Source organism: Oncorhynchus clarkii, chromosome 6 (assembly GCF_045791955.1).
Source record: "Oncorhynchus clarkii lewisi isolate Uvic-CL-2024 chromosome 6, UVic_Ocla_1.0, whole genome shotgun sequence".
In the NCBI taxonomy this organism is placed as follows: domain Eukaryota; kingdom Metazoa; phylum Chordata; class Actinopteri; order Salmoniformes; family Salmonidae; genus Oncorhynchus; species Oncorhynchus clarkii.
The window spans coordinates 54,736,672-54,756,018 of NC_092152.1; the positions used below are offsets into that span (position 1 = coordinate 54,736,672).

The following is a 19,347-nucleotide window of genomic DNA, read 5'->3' on the forward strand; positions in this document are numbered from 1 at the left end:
AGCTCTCTGGTGTTTCACTGTGACAGGTTAAAGGAAATATTCATAGCCTGTTATACATTAAAAAGTATTAGTAAGTTTATGGTATGTGAGGATCGTAAAACATCTGTTAAAAAGATGCATTCAGTATTAGTTGATAGAGATGAATAACATTCATATAATTGTATTAACGTTAAAATCTGTCAAAGGGTAAGAATTGAGAGTACTGTGTAAACGTTATATTGATTACTTTATTTTGTGGTGCCTAAAAGTGTTAATCTGTGATCTACGAAATGCTCTTAATCTATGAGCCGGAGATCGATTGCTCTGGTCTCCACCCATATTTCTGGGAAAATCGCGGTCTTTTCTCATTACACTAAACGTTGAATTGAGAATACAACATCGTATCACGCTCGTGATTATTTCTCCCCTGTTTTCAGGTACTTTATTGATGATAAAATAGTAATTTAAATGTTATAACTCGCTAACATGTCAAGAGTGTTTAAGGTGTGTCTTAGTAACGTCTTGAGGAAGTTAGAGTTAAGTTTGAAGAGAGTAATATTAGCCCTGCTCGGTTGAAGTGAAGAATAGCATCGTACTCAGAGTAGCTGCCATTTTATGTCGATTGTGAATGAACATATACGTTGTTAATAAGATATTTTGCTGTGTTAGTTGTATAATGGGTTTTCTGTTGTTTTGTAATGTGTTACTTTTGTGAAATGATTACACTAAACGTTGAATTGAGAATACAACACCGTATCACGCTCGTGATTATTTCTCCCCTGTTTTCAGGGGCGTAACATCACCATTTAAAATTAAACAACAAAAATGTAAATGACCATTGTTTTACGCTTCGAAAACACCGACTGCGTTGTTGCATCCCTGCTGCATAACATTTTGCGCAGCTAGGCAATTATACTGATGCAGGTACCTTTTGCAAATAGTCGCATGCAGTTGGACACATGGAGGAGAGAATAATTTTCGCAGTATCCTCAAAACCGTGTCTTTTTGACACAACTGCTGACAGCTACAGGGACATAAACACAAAAAATGCTGCTTGGAGACAAGTGTCCACGATAGTAGGATTGCCAGGTCAGTTTAGTAGTGAGCTTGTGCTAGATGTGGCTAGTTAGCTAACCTAGCCAATGAGGTGTGTGTGAAAGAAATAGTCAAATAAATTATGCTAGTTACTACCCCTGATAACTTTACAAAATAATCATGTTTGAAAGAGTGAGAGTGTGTATGCTATATAAATAGTAATATAAATGGTAGATACTACTGTACCCCTGATAATTTGGTCAGATAACCGTGTGTGTCTGTGTACAGTAGGTGACATGTCAATGATGGCTATCTAATAACTATAGTTATGCTAGGTAATGGTTTGGCTTATCATGTTCATGTCTATGTAGAAGAAGGCTGTAGGAGGAAGTGGAGAGGACTCAGGGACAGGTATCAGAGAGAGAGAAGGGTAGAGAAAGAGAAGAAGAGGTCTGGGTCAGCAGCTTCAGGCCAGCAGCCTTGGCGCTTCTGCCACATTCTTTCTTTTCTGGATCCATTTATTGTGCCTAGGGCAACGAGTGGCAATTTTACAGCCAGACCCTCTACTACGTCATCCACAAGTGTTGTTGCCACCGGTGCATCAAGACCCTCAACGTCACCTACAAATGCGACCATCACCTCCACCGGTGGAGTGAGACCCTCTACAACATCATCCACGAGTATGACCACTACCGGTGCAGCCATGGAAGATGATGAAATGGAGGAAGCACCTCTGGATCTAGGACCACCTGAGATTATTATGAACCTCACGGAAGTGACCACCTCGTTGAACAGGATGTGGCCGTGGAGAGAAACAGAGAGAGAAACTAAGAGGAACAACGTCACACCAGGCGTCATCGGAGGTACCAGCCCCCAGATCCACTCAACTCATTTCAGCAGAGGCTCCTCCAAGCTGTCGAGAGGGATGCAGCCCAACCTGATGCTCACAGGAAGGAGGATGAAGAGACCCTCTTTGCCATGAGCCTGGTGCCAACACTGAAGAGGCTGCCTCAGCAAAGAAAAGCAGCAGTCAAGGTTAAAATGTATCAGCTGCTTTTCGAAGCCGAGTTCAATGGTAAGTTTTTTTTCTCTCCACATCACAGGTAGTGTCATAATTGTGCGACAGTGAAGTAAAGTAGGTCATTTTTACAGTATAGTCATGTAGGTTAATTGGTATTTCAGATCAAAGTATTAATATGAGGCAAATGTATAGCTGTTGTTTCTGGGTTAGAAAATATCCTAAAACAGTTGCTGTCGAAATATCTGCCTGTCATATTCATTTTTTGGTCTGAAATACAAATTCCATGAGTAAACAGCAAGTATTACCAACTTTACCACAATGTTCCTATATTTATGCCACTAACTACACTATGCAAGCAGTATTTAGTTAACATAAATCCCACCTTTTATGGTGTCATTATGTTAAGCTTGTATGTGTTGTTTTTCTCTTCCCTTTCAGAAATGGAGTCAATTTAGCTGACCAGCTCACAGGAAGGACAGGAAGAGGAGAAGAGTTGTCTGGTTGTTGTTTTGACCTCCCTCATTGTACCTTTCTTTTCACACACGTCAGTTCCGTTTAAATTCAGTCAATTCATAAAGTAATTTGTTTATAAAGTCTTAGGATAGCATTCATTATTAGTGTTACATAGATTTCTGAATTGAAACTCATACGGAGTTTTCACAGATGCTCTTGGTCTCTTACGAGACTATAGGTCAATATATTTCTTTAATTTAAAACCACTTGAAAACCAGGGTGTTGAAACTTTTTGTGAAGTTATGTTCCATCGACTGGTCCGTGACGTCCAGGGGTCATTTGTTTGTTTAGCTGTGTTATGGCTACATATTATTCCCTTTTTCTCAGAGACAGAGACACACACACATCTCTTCGTACCTCAGATCTCCAGTGCCCTGCCCTCTCTCTTTATGGCCATGTCTGAATTTCCTCTACTATGTCTAGGCTTTATGAGTAGTCCCTGTATCGGTCTGTATTGGAGCCAAGACAATTGGGGAAATTCCACCTCTCCAGGAACTCGGCAGCGATGGCCCTCCAGTCTTCCTCCTTGGGGACAGGCATGTTTTCACGAACCAGACAGTCCCAAATGGCTTGTGCCACAGAGGGGACAATGCCTGCCACCGTGGACCGTCCAACTCGGAAGCTGAATCCTATGGTCCTGTAGGAGTCCCCTGTCGCCAAGAATCTAAAATATAATTCAAAATAATGATCAATATTGTGTATAACTTGAATTCCACCCACATATTATATCTACTCATATAGCTACCTCATTACTGTTTATTATGCTTTACTAATTATATTGTAATACTCATCAACCATCATTAACAATGCCTTGAAACAGTACAATTCAGTCTATGACTATATCAATAAACTGTAGTCCAGGCCAACTCTACTCTTAGAAAGAATGGTACTATCTACTTAAAAGGGTTCTCTGGCTGTCCCCATAGGAGATCCCTTTTAGGTTCCAGGTAGTACCCCTTTTGGTTCCAAGTAGAACCCTATTGGGTTCCATGTATTAAGTATTATACCTGGAACCAAAAATGGTTATCCTATGGGGAAAGCAGAAGGACACTTTTTCTCTATAAGAATGTAATGAATGACTGTAACTGTCTTGAACAACAATGGGTCCTGGAGAAGACTAGCCTACCTTCATCAGGGCAGAAGGCGCCTTTCTTTTCATTTGGTAACATTGCATAATTGAAAAAGGATTATAAACCAACTTTGGGAAAAGTTATAGTCCCAATGAACATTCTGTAAAAGTACATCTGATGTCAAATAGGGACTATTAACTAGAGCCCTTTAGCGTTGCACATACAAACAATGTATAAAATATAAATCAATTATGATATCAAAGGCTTTAAAAATGTACTAGAATGTACCTTACCGGAGACAAATCGCCAGGCGTTCAACTGGGCTGATGGACTCCCGGTAGTTATCCATCCGGGTGATCCTGGCTCCAACCATCTGGAGCAGGTGATCGAACTGGCTTCGGTCCAGACGAAAGTAACTTCGGAATTCCTCTCAAAACAGTCGAAGCTCTTGAATTAGACAGTGGAACTCCCCTGCCTGCTTTCGGGACTTTAACCATCTCTGGACCCACGCAGACCTGCGCTTTCGACCGGCCCAACAGTGCGATCAAGACCACCTTCATCAACGTCGGTCTCATTGTTGAAAGAGCCTACTCTGCTATCTTGACTATTTATTATTGCATTTTGGAGGGAAATTTTTCCATATAAGTGGACTTTGTGTCTTGTAAGTGTTTGGACCGCTACCATGGAGTGTGTCTGAAAGTGGATGTGTCAACAGAAGTGGGTGTATGGAAAGAGAATCAGCTAATTGGGCAGATTTGTTGCCACTCAAGACTGTTTTATGTGTCTGGGCTGCACGACAAGTACATTGTTGACAACTATAGCATTTTAGCTAAGCTTTTTCCTAACCTGACACATTAATTATCCAAACATGCTACACATTTTAGCTAATGTTAACCCCTTTCCAAACCATAACCTCATTCTCCTAACCTGCCACGTTAATTCTCCTAACCTGCTATGTTAATTCTCCTAATCGGTTACATTCTTCTTTGAGATTTGGTTGGCCGATCGCATCAAACTTTTAGGTGCATGCACTGCCACCTGCTGTACTGGTGTGTGAGGCCATTCACGGCATAACTACATTTAATATATATATATATGGTAATACAAAATCGCCCATCCAAATATTAACCCTCTCAAAACAAATTCAACACCACCCCATTCCACTATTTAATTATATCTAGTCCTACTCCAGATCAATGGTCTGAGAGGACATAACACCACTAACACTACCCCCTGCAGCTGTTAAGAAGTAAATCCTCTCAATCCCAAGTACTTCTTTGCCGCTGCCACCACAACCACTATTTTCTGTGACTTTTGATCCATTTCTGCAGTACAATTGACAACCATGGCTATAGATGCTGAAAAGCCCACCTTACTGAAGCACATATTCTTCCCATCACTCTCTCTTGGTCTCTACCTACTCTCAGGATACCTCACCCTGTACCCATCTTCCACTACCACTCTTCACTGCTTTGGAATACAACACTTTCTATACTACTCTAGGCCGTTATTGTAAATAAGAATTTGTTCTTAACTGACTTGCCTAGTTAAATAAAAGCTAAATACATAACCCTGGCAACCTCAACCTACCTTTCTCTCACCGGACACCTCCGATCTTCAGCCCCATGGGCAGCCCTACAACTAACATCCATAACGTTTTCCACCGATACCACACATTCCATCATCTTATGCCCTCCTACACACTTTTCACATCTAGTCATCTCCCTCCTACACACTGCTGCAACATGCCCATAAACTTGACACCTAAAACACTAGTATTTTCGGGAAACAAAAGCTCTCACGGTATAACTGACACTTCCTACCCTGACCTTATCTGGCAAAGACTCTACATAAACACTCAGCATGACAAAGTCTTCTGTTTCCCCACACTCTCCACCAGATCTACGTCTCACCTAACTGTATCTGTCACAGACACCGGGAATATATTAAAAAAAAATGCGTTTAGAAGGACTGCCAGGGCGAATTGACTTATTGCACATCAAGGCAGGCTTTCCCTAACGGAAGAATTCAAATAAATTATAGAACGGGCAAATAGGATCTCACTATCTCGTGCTTGACTCTGCCCACCTCCTTGTTCTATGACTAATTTGATCCAATTTGAAACGACAGGCTCTATATTGGGTTAATTATACAAAAATATTTGCTCCAAATATGCAGTTACCCGTTATTTGAATCTGGAGCGAGAAAGGCGCACCCGGAATCACAACGCCTGAGTAGAGTTTCCACATCCGGTTTTCAGCGGAAAAGAAAGCTCGTTTACGCAGAACCACTGCATGTCTACGTTTTTTTGTAACTAAGATTTTAGCCAAATGTTTAGAATGATTTTCTAATTCCTCGATACGCAGCGTCGAACTCAAAACATTCAGTTTACATTTTCGGAATAAGCTAACCAGTTACCCACCTGGAAGTACTTTGTCGTAGGAACAACTTTTTTTTCTAATTCCAAACTATCGTATGGAAGGTTTAGGGGTACCTGCAAAATCAAGGTAGCTACAGTAATAGCTAACTAACGTTAGCTAGCTGAGCTACTCTATTTGATCTGAGCCATTAGTCTATGACAAACAATAGGCAGCCATGTACAGATAATTCATGCATTGCAATCAATGCACCCTTGCAAGTGTCATATTTGCCGTGAATATAGAATTCAATACATAGCTAGTTAGCAAGATGATTTGGCTACTTGGTGGTACTCACTATTCGTTTATGTTATGTGCCAAGTCTCATTGGATCTAACATTACTGCAGTGAGATGCAAGTTAAGATTATTCGGTAGCCTGAGGCTAGGGTGGACTCCCTTGGTCAGTTGGTATAGGCCTAACAATACACTTGGAATCAACTGTAGTTACACCACTATCTAATATTACAGAACGTATTTCCTCAGAATTTTCACTGTTGTAAAAGGGCTTTATAAAAATCAATTGGATTGATATTCTTAAGGAGATAGGCCTGGTCCGCTACTTGGACATTACTAGGTCTAACCAAACTATATTTAAGTTGACCCTGGGTGTCACCCAGATAACTAGTTTAGTTGGTGTGAGATGGATGTAGATATAAAGCCAGAGGAGGATAAGGTGGAGATATCCCCAGCTGTCATTTTGTCTGACTCTTTTGATGCAAGTTATTCATATGCCGAAAATGGATATGACACAGCAAAACAACGGCTTATTTGTAATCTGTTAGAAGATACAAAATCAAGTGATAGGGAGATTAAAATGAATTCAACAAAAGTTGGTACTCCACTTCAAACAGCAGTAAATGTGGGTGGTAAAGGTGTTGTTCGTGTTCACACAGAACAGGATAGACCAAGCACCCCTGTAGAGAATTTAATCAAAGAGGAGTCATGTTTTTACATGTCACCCAGTGATATTCAGATTGGAAAAGTATGTACCTTGTCTCGGTCTGTCCTGGTCAGCAACATTAAACAGGCAAATGTGATGCCCTTTGCAGAGGAAGTGGTGAAAAACTGCTACCCCTTGTGCAAAGAAATAGGTGTGGAATTTGATGTGAGATCCAAACCGGCATCCAAAACAAAACTTGACTCACAGTTACTGACAAATGGCGTAATGTATGAGGTTCATAAGTTTGCAAAAAATACAAAAAGGAGTTATATGTATACCGTCTATAATATTCTGAAATATAATTTTGATGTACGTTTTCAAAATCAGAAACGCTGTCAAAATGCCATACATATTGCATCTAAACTCAAACGAATGGCCAAACGGAAACATGTTGCAGATAAAGACTTTTCAAAAGAAGTGTTTATAATACCGCTTGTGACTAGACAATACAAGAAAAAAGAAGCTAATCCACCTGCAAGATTGTCAAAAAGACAATTGAATTTGAAAGGGATACAAGAGGCAGATGATACAGAGGAGAAGATGAACTCCCAGAAGATGGTTAACAAGACCGGTTTGAAATATCTGGTCGCTGATGCAAGGACTGTATGGTCTCTGCATGCTGAAGAGATCATCTCTATCGAAACAGATGAAACTGTCAAGCTTGGCCAAGATAATGGACCCACTGACTTCTGCTTAAAGGAGTCTGGCGTTCACTCTGGGGTCACAGAGCAAACCCCATGCCCAGAGAACTACCAAGTTGACATTTGCAGGAAAATGATCAATGAAATTGTTACGAGTGGTGAAATGCAACAGATGAGATGGATTTTTGTAACCTTTTCAAAGTGTTTTGGTGATGGGACTGGTTCCGAAAAGACATTTGAACAAATCCTCGCTGAATACAGATCAGACATCCTACCACTGATGGTTGAGAAACATTGTGGCTTTAGTTCCACTGAAAAGACAATGATGTGCCTTGTAAGTCAGCTCTTCTGTGGCTTACATTTGATTGATGGCTTTGCTCACCATGCAAAAACAAGTCTTCTACTTTGGGAAAATATGATTTTAGGAGATAAAGAAGTAGGAGTCCATAGCTCCCCTAACATTAGGACAACAGAGTTGGAGTCTGGAACAGTGCGTTTGGTGAATTCTGTGAGTATTGCTGTGCAAGAGCTTGGATGGGCAGAGGACGGTCAGCTTGTTCCGTTCGAAACCTTTTTGACCAGCAAAAAAGAATTTGATGAAGTTCCTTTGTCTCTATCCATTGGACACAGAATAGATGGTCTGTTTCATAATTCTGCTGGGGTGTATAGCATCCATGATGATTTGGTTGAGTTTACCTGTACGTACGGAGCTGAGAGTAGTTTGCTTGCGGCAGTTGTTGCTGATTTGGAGGTTCAACAGTTCAAGGCCGGATGCAGAGCTCTGGGTCTGGTTTCCAAGCTTATCATTGATCCTCTCTGGAGAGCCTTAACTTTGAAGGGAAACGTGTTGGAGATGGAAGAAAGATACCAAACCCTTGTTACCAAACTCAAGGATTGGCAGGAAGATGGGAGAGGCCTTGTTAAAGGAAATGCATGCTTGTTTGATGACATTGAGGTACCCAAGAACCTTGTGTTTGATAGGCTTACCATGTGGACCAACACAGACTTTTTTGAGTTGACTGTTCAGATTGTTGAGTTGATCCTAGCCAGTTTTCTGAAGGTATGTTCTATGATGCTTCCAGTCGATCCAGAGCTCCTGTCAAAGAAAAATGATCGATTCAGAAAGGATTTGGCAATATTAGATCAATTGCAAAAAGCTAAGTCAAATGCAGTCAGTATTGCCATTGAAGGCATGGACATGTGCAAGAAGAATCACACTTGGGAATGGCTGTCCTTTTTGGATGAACCAAAAATAGTGTCAATGAGGAAAACATTCCAGACAGTGTAGGCAAAGGAAGAAGAAAAGCTCTCTGCCACACCTGCAGAAGAATGAAAATTGTAAAGTAATAGACATGAAAGATATGTCTTTTAAAACATTTTTTTTATTGGCTTGGTACTTATCTATTTACTAGTAAACCACAGTACAGAACCTTTTAATAGCATGGCATCTTTCAAAAAAATGCATGAATGTGCTATTTTTCTAGCGCCTTAGCTTTTGTGTTCAAATAAACAGCAATGCAACCTCAGATGAGTTCAGACAAGTAGATTAAAAGTATACTATAGCTACTTACATTGTATACCTATTCTGTGGTATACTGTATAGCCTAAATAGGTTCAAACGTGGTGTCAGTAAATGTTGAATGTCGAATAACGCTTATCCATTTGGTACCACATGTGAATGGTTCCACGTGCTTACCTGTTTTTATATTGTTTGAAATCCAATGTAGAGTTTTTTCACGAAGTGTGCTGTCAGGAAAAGTGTAGAGGCTTTGTCACAATAGTTGAATTTGCAGATTCCCTTGGCCTTCTATTCGCTTTTGATGCCTGGTCTTGTTTATGAAAAAAAGAACATGATCATTTTGAGAGGAGACCAGTTGTTATTTTAGTGTTAGCTTCTTTCTGGACCATTTTTTTTGTTTGACCTTTGAATTGACTACTTGAATGGTCAACTTAAATATAAACAAGATGGAGAGCAAGGCTCTGAAAGTTGTCAACTTTTCCATTGTCAAAATGAGTCATGCTTTGTTTAATTTTTTTTAAATACATTTTTAAATCCTATTTTTGTTATCCATTTTTGAGAGCCTGTTTTATCTCTATTTTTGTTGGAGATCAAGATGTTTTCATTAGGACAAATGCACTGCAGTGCTTTTCTATCTGCTGCAACATTCAACGTTGCACATTTCTGTAGACTTCAGGAAGAACATGCTTTTATATATAAACATCAAATAATTTTCAAAAGGTGAGAGCTTCATTCACTTCGAAAACTATTCACTGTTTCAATTAAGTAGCTATTTAGTTTCTTCTGTTTTTTGTTTTGTTTACTATGACAATGCATTTTGTCTTTCTGCAGGCCGAGTTCCAGGTTTGTGATGTCCACCATGAGAGATTCTTATTGAAGTTGAACCAGTGACTGTGTGTACCAGTGTTTCCTCAGGAAATGTTGTTAGCTGTGGGGGAAAAATTAGCGGGGGTGGGGGGGGGGGGTTCTGGGGACCTGAAATACATGAAAAACTAAAATATGTACAACATTAAACAAGAGCCAACAGAGTGGTAGTTCAACAGGAAAAAGTGTTGGGCAACACTGGCCTATAATGTTCTCATCAAAAGATTGTCACACTCATGCCATACCTTGAATGCTTCAACTAGCACATGTTGCTTGAAAAAGAGGGCCACTCTTGCAGCACAGCAGCACCTGGCTCTTGCAAGAACTGCCTGGAGAGGAAGGTCAGGTTATAGGTGTTTATTCGGCATTACGAAATCCTCGTCGACCCACTGTGCTGTCAGACTCAGCATGCTCATGGGACTGACATCGCTGGTCCAAATGTAATTTGTGACGTTAATAGCAGTGACGCCCATAGCAAGTAGCTCATGGATGTGCGTTTCAACAATACTGTGTAACTCCAGTAGGGCAACATCTGAAAAATAGTGCCAACTTGGTAGTATGTACCGGTGCTCGAACCAGTTTGGTGAAAGTCTATATCATCCACGACAGAGAACGGTTGATTGTCAAGGGCAATGAATTCCATTATCTTGGCGTTTAATGGGTTTTGCCTTTGAGTTGTCTTGCTGAAATGTTCTTAGTCTTTCAATTGACTGCTTGACTTGAACATGTTTAGTTGTTGGAGGTGTGCGCTTAGTTTTGTTATGCTTTTGTTCTAAGTAGGGGGGTGATGCACTTTCAAATTAGTAATTCGGTTTGTGGTATAGAAAGATTTAACTTTCTCCCCCCCTCTGGAAATAAAATATATATATATATATATATTCACCTTTATTTAACCAGGTAGGCTAGTTGAGAACAACTTCTCATTTGCAAATGCGACCTGGCCAAGATAAAGCATAGCAGTGTGAACAGACAACAACACAGAGTTACACATGGAGTAAACAATAAACAAGTCAATAACATAGTAGGAAAAAAATAATCTATATACATTGTGTGCAAAAGGCATGAGGAGGTAGGCAATAAATAGGCCATAGGAGTGAATAATTACAATTTAGCAGATTAACACTGGAGTGATAAATGATCAGATGAACATGTGCAGGTAGAGATACTGGTGTGCAAAAGTGTAGAAAAGTAAATAAAATAAAAACAGTATGGGGATGAGGTAGGTAAATTGGGTGGGCTATATACCGATGGACTATGTACAGCTGCAGCGATCGGTTAGCTGCTCAGATAGCAGATGTTTAAAGTTGGTGAGGGAGATAAAAGTCTCCGTAAATAATAGCAGCACAAACGTTGCATATGGCCTTTTTGTTATCTTCCTTTGAAACTTCAAAATAGATCCACACAGCTGACATTATGGGCTTGGCTAGGAATGCTGTGTTGCATGTGTAATGCTGTATTTTTTGTGGCGTCATTACGTCATCTACATACGTTATATAGGTACCCACATCAGCTATGACATCGGTTTTGCACATTGGCGTTAAACTAGACATCGGGCTGATGTTGGCGTTTGTGGCTAATATTGGCCAATTCCGATATGCTTACCGATATACCGTGCATCCCTAGAAATAATAGAAAAGTGAAACATGTAATAATAGATACACAATGAGTAATGATAACATGGCTATATACAAGGGGTACCAGTACCGAGTTGATGTGCAGTGATATGAGGTATTTGAGGTATATACTGTATGTACATATAACTAGGAATAAAGTGACCGATAGTAAACAGTAGCAGCAGCGGATGTGATGAGTTAAAAAAAAAAGTTTGTTCAGGTAACTATTTAACTAACTATTTAGCTTATGGCTTGGGGGTAGAAGCTGTTCAGGGTCCTGTTGGCTTGGGTGGTTGGAATCTTTCTCTGACACCACCTGGTATAGAGGTCCTGGTATGGAGCTCGGCCCCAGTGATGTACTGGGCCATCTGCACTACCCTAGGGCTTTGCAGTGCCGTACCAAGCGGTGACGCAGCCAGTCATGCTGTTCTCAATGATCCGCCAAGACTGCAGGCAGTATTTTTTACCTCTACAGTGTAGAGTCAACCATGTGGTGAAATAAAACATTCCACATTGTTCCTCAGATTTATGCATCTGGTGGGGAGCTAGTTTCTGGATCAAAATATATGCAAGTAATGCTGTGACTTGGGATTTGATATCTTTTTACAATGATTAACACTGTCACTAGGCCGAAATAAAGTGGATATTCATATCCTCTCATGAGGAGGTCAATGAGGTATTGAGGTTGCAAGTTCAAATCCCCGAGCTGACAAGGTACAAATCTGTCGTTCTGCCCCTGAACAGGCAGTTAACCCACTGTTCCTAGGCCATCATTGAAAATAAGAATTTGTTCTTAACTGACTTGCCTAGTTAAATAAAGGTAAAATAAAAATAATTTTATTAATTTGCTTGATCTAATAATTTCATACATGTGTATTCACAGGTGATGCATGTGTTTCTCTTTCAACTTGATGCATGCTATTTGAATCTGGGTGTACAACAGCTCTTTTCAGGGTCCAGTTTGTGATCCCCAAAAATGTATTAGTAGTGACTTTCTTCTTGTGAGTTTCACTTATTTTTTTGTGCTGTCTACTAACTTTCCTGACGGTTTGAATATTCATGAAACATTATGATAATCTTTGGCTCTGCTCCTTATGTTTATTCACAGATCCTCTGCTTGAAACAATTACGGGATGTGAAGTCTGATTCTGTCCTCAACTTGTTGACCTGCTCTGAGGATGTTGGACACCACTGTTGCACCTTCAGCCATTACTTTTTTTCATGTCAGTCGATGGGCTGACTGACCTCAAGGCGCAGAAGGTGTTTTAAGGTTTGTCGTCGGACACAAACTATTCAGAGTCTGTTGTGAATGACAAAGATATCCAGTAATTTCTAATTATTTATAATGTATGACAATAGTAGTGAAACACTAGCACTACTCTAGAAATTATTAATGACATATTCTGTGGCGGTAGTCAGCCTAGAGGTTTGAGATGTGGATCAGTTACTGATGCGTGGCTAGTGTCATTTCCCAGCTGCCCTCTGTGTTGTGCCCTTTAGCTGGGCACATATTCCCCAAAATGTTCCATGGTGGTGTGCTGCGGCTGACCTGGTGCCGCTGCACGTGTGTTTTGTGGGGTTGGGAAAGGCTAAAGACAAAGTTCAATTTCTGTGAAAAAAGGACAAAGCATTATCCTGTTGTATTTTAGGTATAGGAGGAGGTCTGGTGCAGTGGGGTGTTCCAGGTCCGCAACACTTGAGGAGAAAACGTCTTAATCATGATGGTAAGGTAAGCTTGTGACTGTACGTGTCATATTCACTGTGTGGACCTCTATGAATCATTACTTAAATAGGAACAATATACTGTAGCTAGGGACAGTTAGCTGCTTGCACATACAATAAATATTTGTACAACTTTCTACAAATTATCTTGCCACTGTAAATGCTCAAAAACATGATGGTTCTTATCACGCTAAAAGCGATCTTGATGATTCAATTATTTGTGTTGCTCCTTCCTTCACAGGTCCTCTGCTTGCCATACTAGAGAGACACACTCTGTTTCCGTCCTCAACTTGCGGACCTGCCCTGAGGATGTTATACACCACTGTTGCGCCTTCAGTCATGTTGATTTCCGTCTGGTTGTCTTTGGACTACATGCCATGGGCTGACTGACCTGAACCTTTACCAGGACAGAAATACAATGTTCATCACTTTCCTCATATTGGACTACTCTGATTAGTTATGAGGTCACAGGAAATAGACTCATTACTCATAAATCATTGCAGCTCACTTGACTGCATCTGACTGTGGATAGCAGAGCTCTCTGGTGTTTCACCATTTGAAATTAAACAACAAAAATGTAAATGACCATTGTTTTACTCTTCTGACATATCGCAGCAGTAAGAGTAGTATCCTACCTGACTCATATAAACAACATCCTTGAGTGTTTCGTTGATTAATGTATCTTTATAAGATTGTATTCCTTTTTTACCTGTAAAAAACCTGTAGACATGCATGATCCTGTAAATATTTACAAGGAACATAAATCTCACTACTTGGTATTTTTATATGGGGATTGTGAAAAATATATTTAATGTAGTTTTGTATGGTAATTGTAAATCAAATTTGTTTTCATTGGACTAGTCCATAAGATTTTTGTTAGGATTTGTTTGTCTTCACCAACTGTTCTTAATTATGCAACCTTTTTTGTCCAATTATCTCCACGTAATACAGCCAGCTTTTCCATTCTTGGTTATCTGCCTCTGTAGCCTTTATCTAAAGTTTCATTTTTTGTATTACTTTGTTATTTTTATTGCTACTCTCTTCACATGGAGATGTTAGTTATGGGATGATGATTCCAATTTGTCAACAGGTGCTTGGATAGTTGGGATTAAATAAGTATTGTTACAGAAATACAAAATGTCAATATCGGTCCCACTTTAAACCAAGTACAAGTACTCCATTCACAAATCATCTATAAGTGTTTGTCATACTCTATGAAGGGTTACATACCCATTTCCACTGTAGAGTGAATTGCCAACTGTGACATAACTCAATATGTATGTTCACACACCATCTGTAGAGTATGACATATGGTTATAGACTATTTGTGAAGTGTTTATGAAGCCTTTATGAATGCTATTTAATGCCTTTATAAGTTGTACCTAAAATTATAAATACTAGTATTAATAGACTATTATTATATTTGTTTGGTGTATTAAGTGAGCTAGCACGTGTATTATGGCATTTAGGTGTTATGGATAATAGCTCTGGATGAGAGGTCGAGCCATAACAAAGTAAACACTGTTGCCTCCAGTACGATAGGTGGCGATATTGCACTGTTTATCTTGACTGCAAAGCAAAGAAGCAGATGCAAATGTCCAATCTGGAATATCATGGGTCATGTGCTGCATACGTGGAGTGTCTGAAAGTGGGCGTGTCAACAGAAGTGGGTGTATGGAAACCGAATCAGCTAATTGGGCAGATTTGTTGCCACTCGACCATTTTGTGTGTGGGCTGGACAAGTAGATTGTTGACAACCATAGCATTTTAGCTATCCTTAATAACCTCATTCTCCTAACCTGCCACGTTAATTATCCAAACATGCTACGCATTTTAGCTAAGCCTAACATCTTTCCTAACCTTAACCTCATTCTACTAACATGCCACGTTAATTATCCTAACCTGCTACCTTCTTCTTTGGAATTTGTTTGGCAGATCGCATCCACCTTTTAATTGCATACACTGCCAACTACTGTACTGGTGTGTGTGAGGCAATTTAAAGTCTAACTACATTACATTCTTTGATATGGTAATACAAAATTGTGAAAAAGGAAAATTTCCCTCCCAACTATTAACCCTCTCAAAAAAATACAAAAATAAAACACCACACCATTCCACTATTTAATTATATCTTGTCCCACACCAGACCTAATCCTGCATCTGTTAAGCAGTAAATCCTCTCAATCCCAAGTACTTCTCTGCCGCTGCCACCACAACCACTATTTTTTGTGACTTTTGATCCATTTCTGCAGTACAATTGACAGCCATGGCTATAAATGCTAAAAGCCCACCTTACTGAAGCACATATTCTTCCCATCACTCTCTCTTGGTCTCTGCCTACTCACAGGAATCCTCTCAGAATCCCTCACCCTGTTCCCATCTTCCACTACCACTCTCTTCACTGCTTTGGCATTCAACACTTTCTGTACTACTCTAGGCCATCATTGTAAATAAGAATTTGTTCTTAACTGACTTGCCTAGTTAAATAAAGGTTAAATACATAACCATGGCAACCTCAACCTGCCTTTCTCTCACCGGACACCTCCGATCTTCAGCCCCATGGGCAGCCCTACAACTAACATCCATAACGTTTTCCACCGATACCACACATTCCATCATCTTATGCCCTCCTACACACTTTTCACATCTAGGCATCTCCCTCCTACACACTGCTGCAACATGCCCATAAACTTGACACCTAAAACAATAGTATTTTTGGGAAACAAAAGCTTTCATGGGATAACTGACACTTCCTACCCTGACCTTATCTGGCAAAGACTCTACATAAACACTCAGCATGACAGACAAAGTCTTCTGTTTCCCCACACTCTCCACCAGATCTACGTCTCACCTAACTGTATGTGTCACAGACACCGGGAATCTTAAGTTTCAACTGCTCCTCCTTAACACTTAGTGCTGACCTGGTATCACTCCTTTCATCAGCGCCCTGCTCCGGAGAGCAAAGCAAGTCACAATTCTTGTCCCTAATTGCGTAATCCGGAGCACCCGCTCCTTCTGGGTGGAGGAAACACAAATCTACATGAGTCCACTCCTAGTTACCTTCAACAACTCAACAGTTCCCAACCTATCCTACACCACAGCTTGACGCCACATATGGATCAGCCAAAATGCAATGATCCATTGTCTCTACAAATCTCACTCCCACTGGGCCATAATCATCCTCATCATCTTCGGGACAAGGCCCGAACTCGGCGGTCCTCACCACAGGTACTTCATCCTCACTCTCGCCAGGTTCCATCTCTGAAATTCTTGGGCACGTATCCCCCTTTTTGCACTCGACACCAACCTTCCTCAACATACTGCTTCCCTCTACACTCAACTTCTTCGCAGCAGTCATCACTGCACCTGCCACAGTTAATTCATCCTCACTCTCGTCATGTTCAATTTCCTCCTCAAGCTCTTCAAAAAGTTCTGAGATCCTCCATTCTATATTCACTCAAAATATATTACACTTTTTGTCCTTTTTTTCTTGTCCACCATCATCTCCTTCACCAGATCTTCCAGAAGGCTTGTGCAATCCCCCACTGCATATTTATGCATAATATGTTCCACTTTTTTTCTTGTACACCATTTGACTGCGTGTCCAATACTGAACTAACTCTTCTTCTTTGGCAGCTGCTATGTTAGTTCTCTTAACCTGCTATATAAATATTAAACTGACCTCCGGTGCACCCTACGGCCGATCTAAGCAATAATGGAGCGCTGATGTTACACCCATCGCTGTTAATTTCCCCCTTCTTTTGCAACGCCGACTTTCAGACACACTCCGAGCACAAATAGAACAATGAGACAGATATTTCACCAGATGTATAAATGTTAAGCATCCGGGTGGCATTTCCACTCACTACCAAATTGGGTGATGAGAGGAAGCCCAGTAGCCGAGAAGTGGGAGAATGTGGACAGAGATTGATTTTGGCCTACATTCTGCCAATTTTCTAATTTAAGAAATATTTGGTCTACATACAGTTTTCTGTTTCCCAAATTATAATCTGTTACAAACAGAGTGGACTGCGTTTTGTAGACTTTACCCTTTGCCAAAGTTAAAAATAAAAATAAATAAAAATTATCGTTTTGTAGGACTGCGAGGGCGAATTGAGTTATTGCACACGCGCACATCAGGGTAGGCGTTCCCTAACGGAAAAATGCTAATAAATACTATAACGGTCCAATAGGATCTCACTATCTCGGACTCAGAGCATTCACATTTCCGGAATAAGCTAACCGTTACCCACCTGGAAGATGAAGTACTTTACTGTAGCACCAACTTTTTTCAAGTTCCAAACTGTCTTATGGAAGGCTAAGGGGGACCTGCAAAATCAAGGTAGCTACAGTAATAGCTAACTAACGTTAGCAAGCTTAGCGAGGCTATTTGATGTGAACCACTAGTCTATGACAAACAATAGGCTACTCTATGTACTAATAATTCATGTTCTGCAATCAATGCGCCCTTGCAAGTGGCATATTTGCCGTCAATATAGACCTCAATACATAGTTAGCTAGATGAGTTGGCTACTTGGTGGTACTCACAATACGCATTTGTTATGTGCCAAGTCTCATTGGATTTAACGTTACTGCAGTGAGATGCAAGTTAGGCTTGTCAGTTAGCCTGAGGTTAGTTTGATAAACTGTGGGGGTAATTCAGGACACAAAGCACCCATTAGGTGTTGTGGTGTAATAAACAGTCATTTTTACAAGCAGACAGAGAGGTAGAGTGTGTGGACTCCCTTGGTCAGTTGGTGTAGGCCAAACCTTAAACTTGGAATCATCTGTAGTTACACCACTATATCTAATATTACATAACCTATTTCCTCAGACTCACCATTTTCACTGTTATAAAAAGGACTTTATAAAAATCAATTGGATTGATATGCTTAAGGAGATAGGCCTGGTCAGCTACTTGGACATTTTCTAGGTCTAACCAAACTATATTTAAGTTGACCCTGGGTGTCACCCAGATAGCTAGTTTAGTCGGTGTGAGATGGATGTAGATATAAAGCCAGAGGAGGATGAGATGGAGATATCCCCAGCTGTCATTTTATCTGACTCTTTTAATGCAAGTTATTCATATGCCGAAAATTGGAATGACACAACAAAACAAAGCCTTATTTGTGCTCCGTTAGAAGATACAAAATCAAGTGATAGGGAGATTCAAATTAATTCAACAACAGTTGGTGCTCCAGCTGTAAATGTGGGTGGTAAAGGTGTTGTCCATGTTCACACAGAACAGGATAACCCAAGCACCCCTGTAGGGAATTTAATCAAAGATAAGCCATGTTTTTACATATCTCCCAATGATATTCAAATTGGAAAAGTATGTACCTTTTCTCAGTCGCAACATTTAGTTGCAGAAAGTGTTTCTTTGGGAGGACAAATCAACCCAACTGCACAGATATTTAGCAGCTTTCAAATACAGCCACTAAACAATGATCAAGTGCTGACTGATTATGTTAATCTCCCAAGTCAAAGTATTGCCAAACCATTTCTGATCATTTCACCTGCAATAGCAAGTGACAGTCATTTAACTCCAGTGCTGCAACCATGTCATATGAGGACTCACAGGCCTATTCTTCCAGCCTATTGTAAACCATTTACTTCAACCTCTATTCAAGAGGAAGACTACGACGTTAAAATTAAAAAAAGAGGGAAGAAAATGGTCAAGGCACAAAAAGGGAGAAAAGATGGAGATATGTGGCGACATCGTGTTAATTACTCAAAACATATTTCGCAAAGGTCGTCAGCTGGAAAAAAGTTGAAGGATCCATACTCCAACTGCAAGAAAATTGGATTGGATTTCAATGTTGGGTCTGGATCCAATCAGAAACTAGATGTGCAGTTGCTAACTAAAGGTGTGATGGTTGAGGTTTCTGATTTTGCTATAAGAAGTTAATAGAGCTCAGCAGCATGTTGTCTGTGACATTCTAGAGTACAACTTTGATCTTGGTTTGCAAAAGCATCAAAGGTATGATTTTGCGACACGTACTATGCACAAAT

The 19,347-nt window shown here is 40.2% G+C and overlaps 1 long non-coding RNA gene and 1 pseudogene across 1 annotated transcript; both read left to right on the forward strand.

Annotated features, from left to right (window-relative positions):
• Positions 1-938: 938 nt before the first annotated feature.
• Positions 939-2,754, forward strand: LOC139412132 (transcription factor Adf-1-like; annotated as a pseudogene).
• A 3,124-nt stretch (positions 2,755-5,878) lies between these two features.
• Positions 5,879-14,750, forward strand: LOC139412133 (uncharacterized). Its single transcript, XR_011634671.1, has 4 exons — positions 5,879-9,856; positions 12,722-12,883; positions 13,263-13,337; positions 13,577-14,750. It is a non-coding gene; the product is annotated as an uncharacterized lncRNA (long non-coding RNA).
• The last annotated feature ends 4,597 nt before the right edge of the window (positions 14,751-19,347 follow it).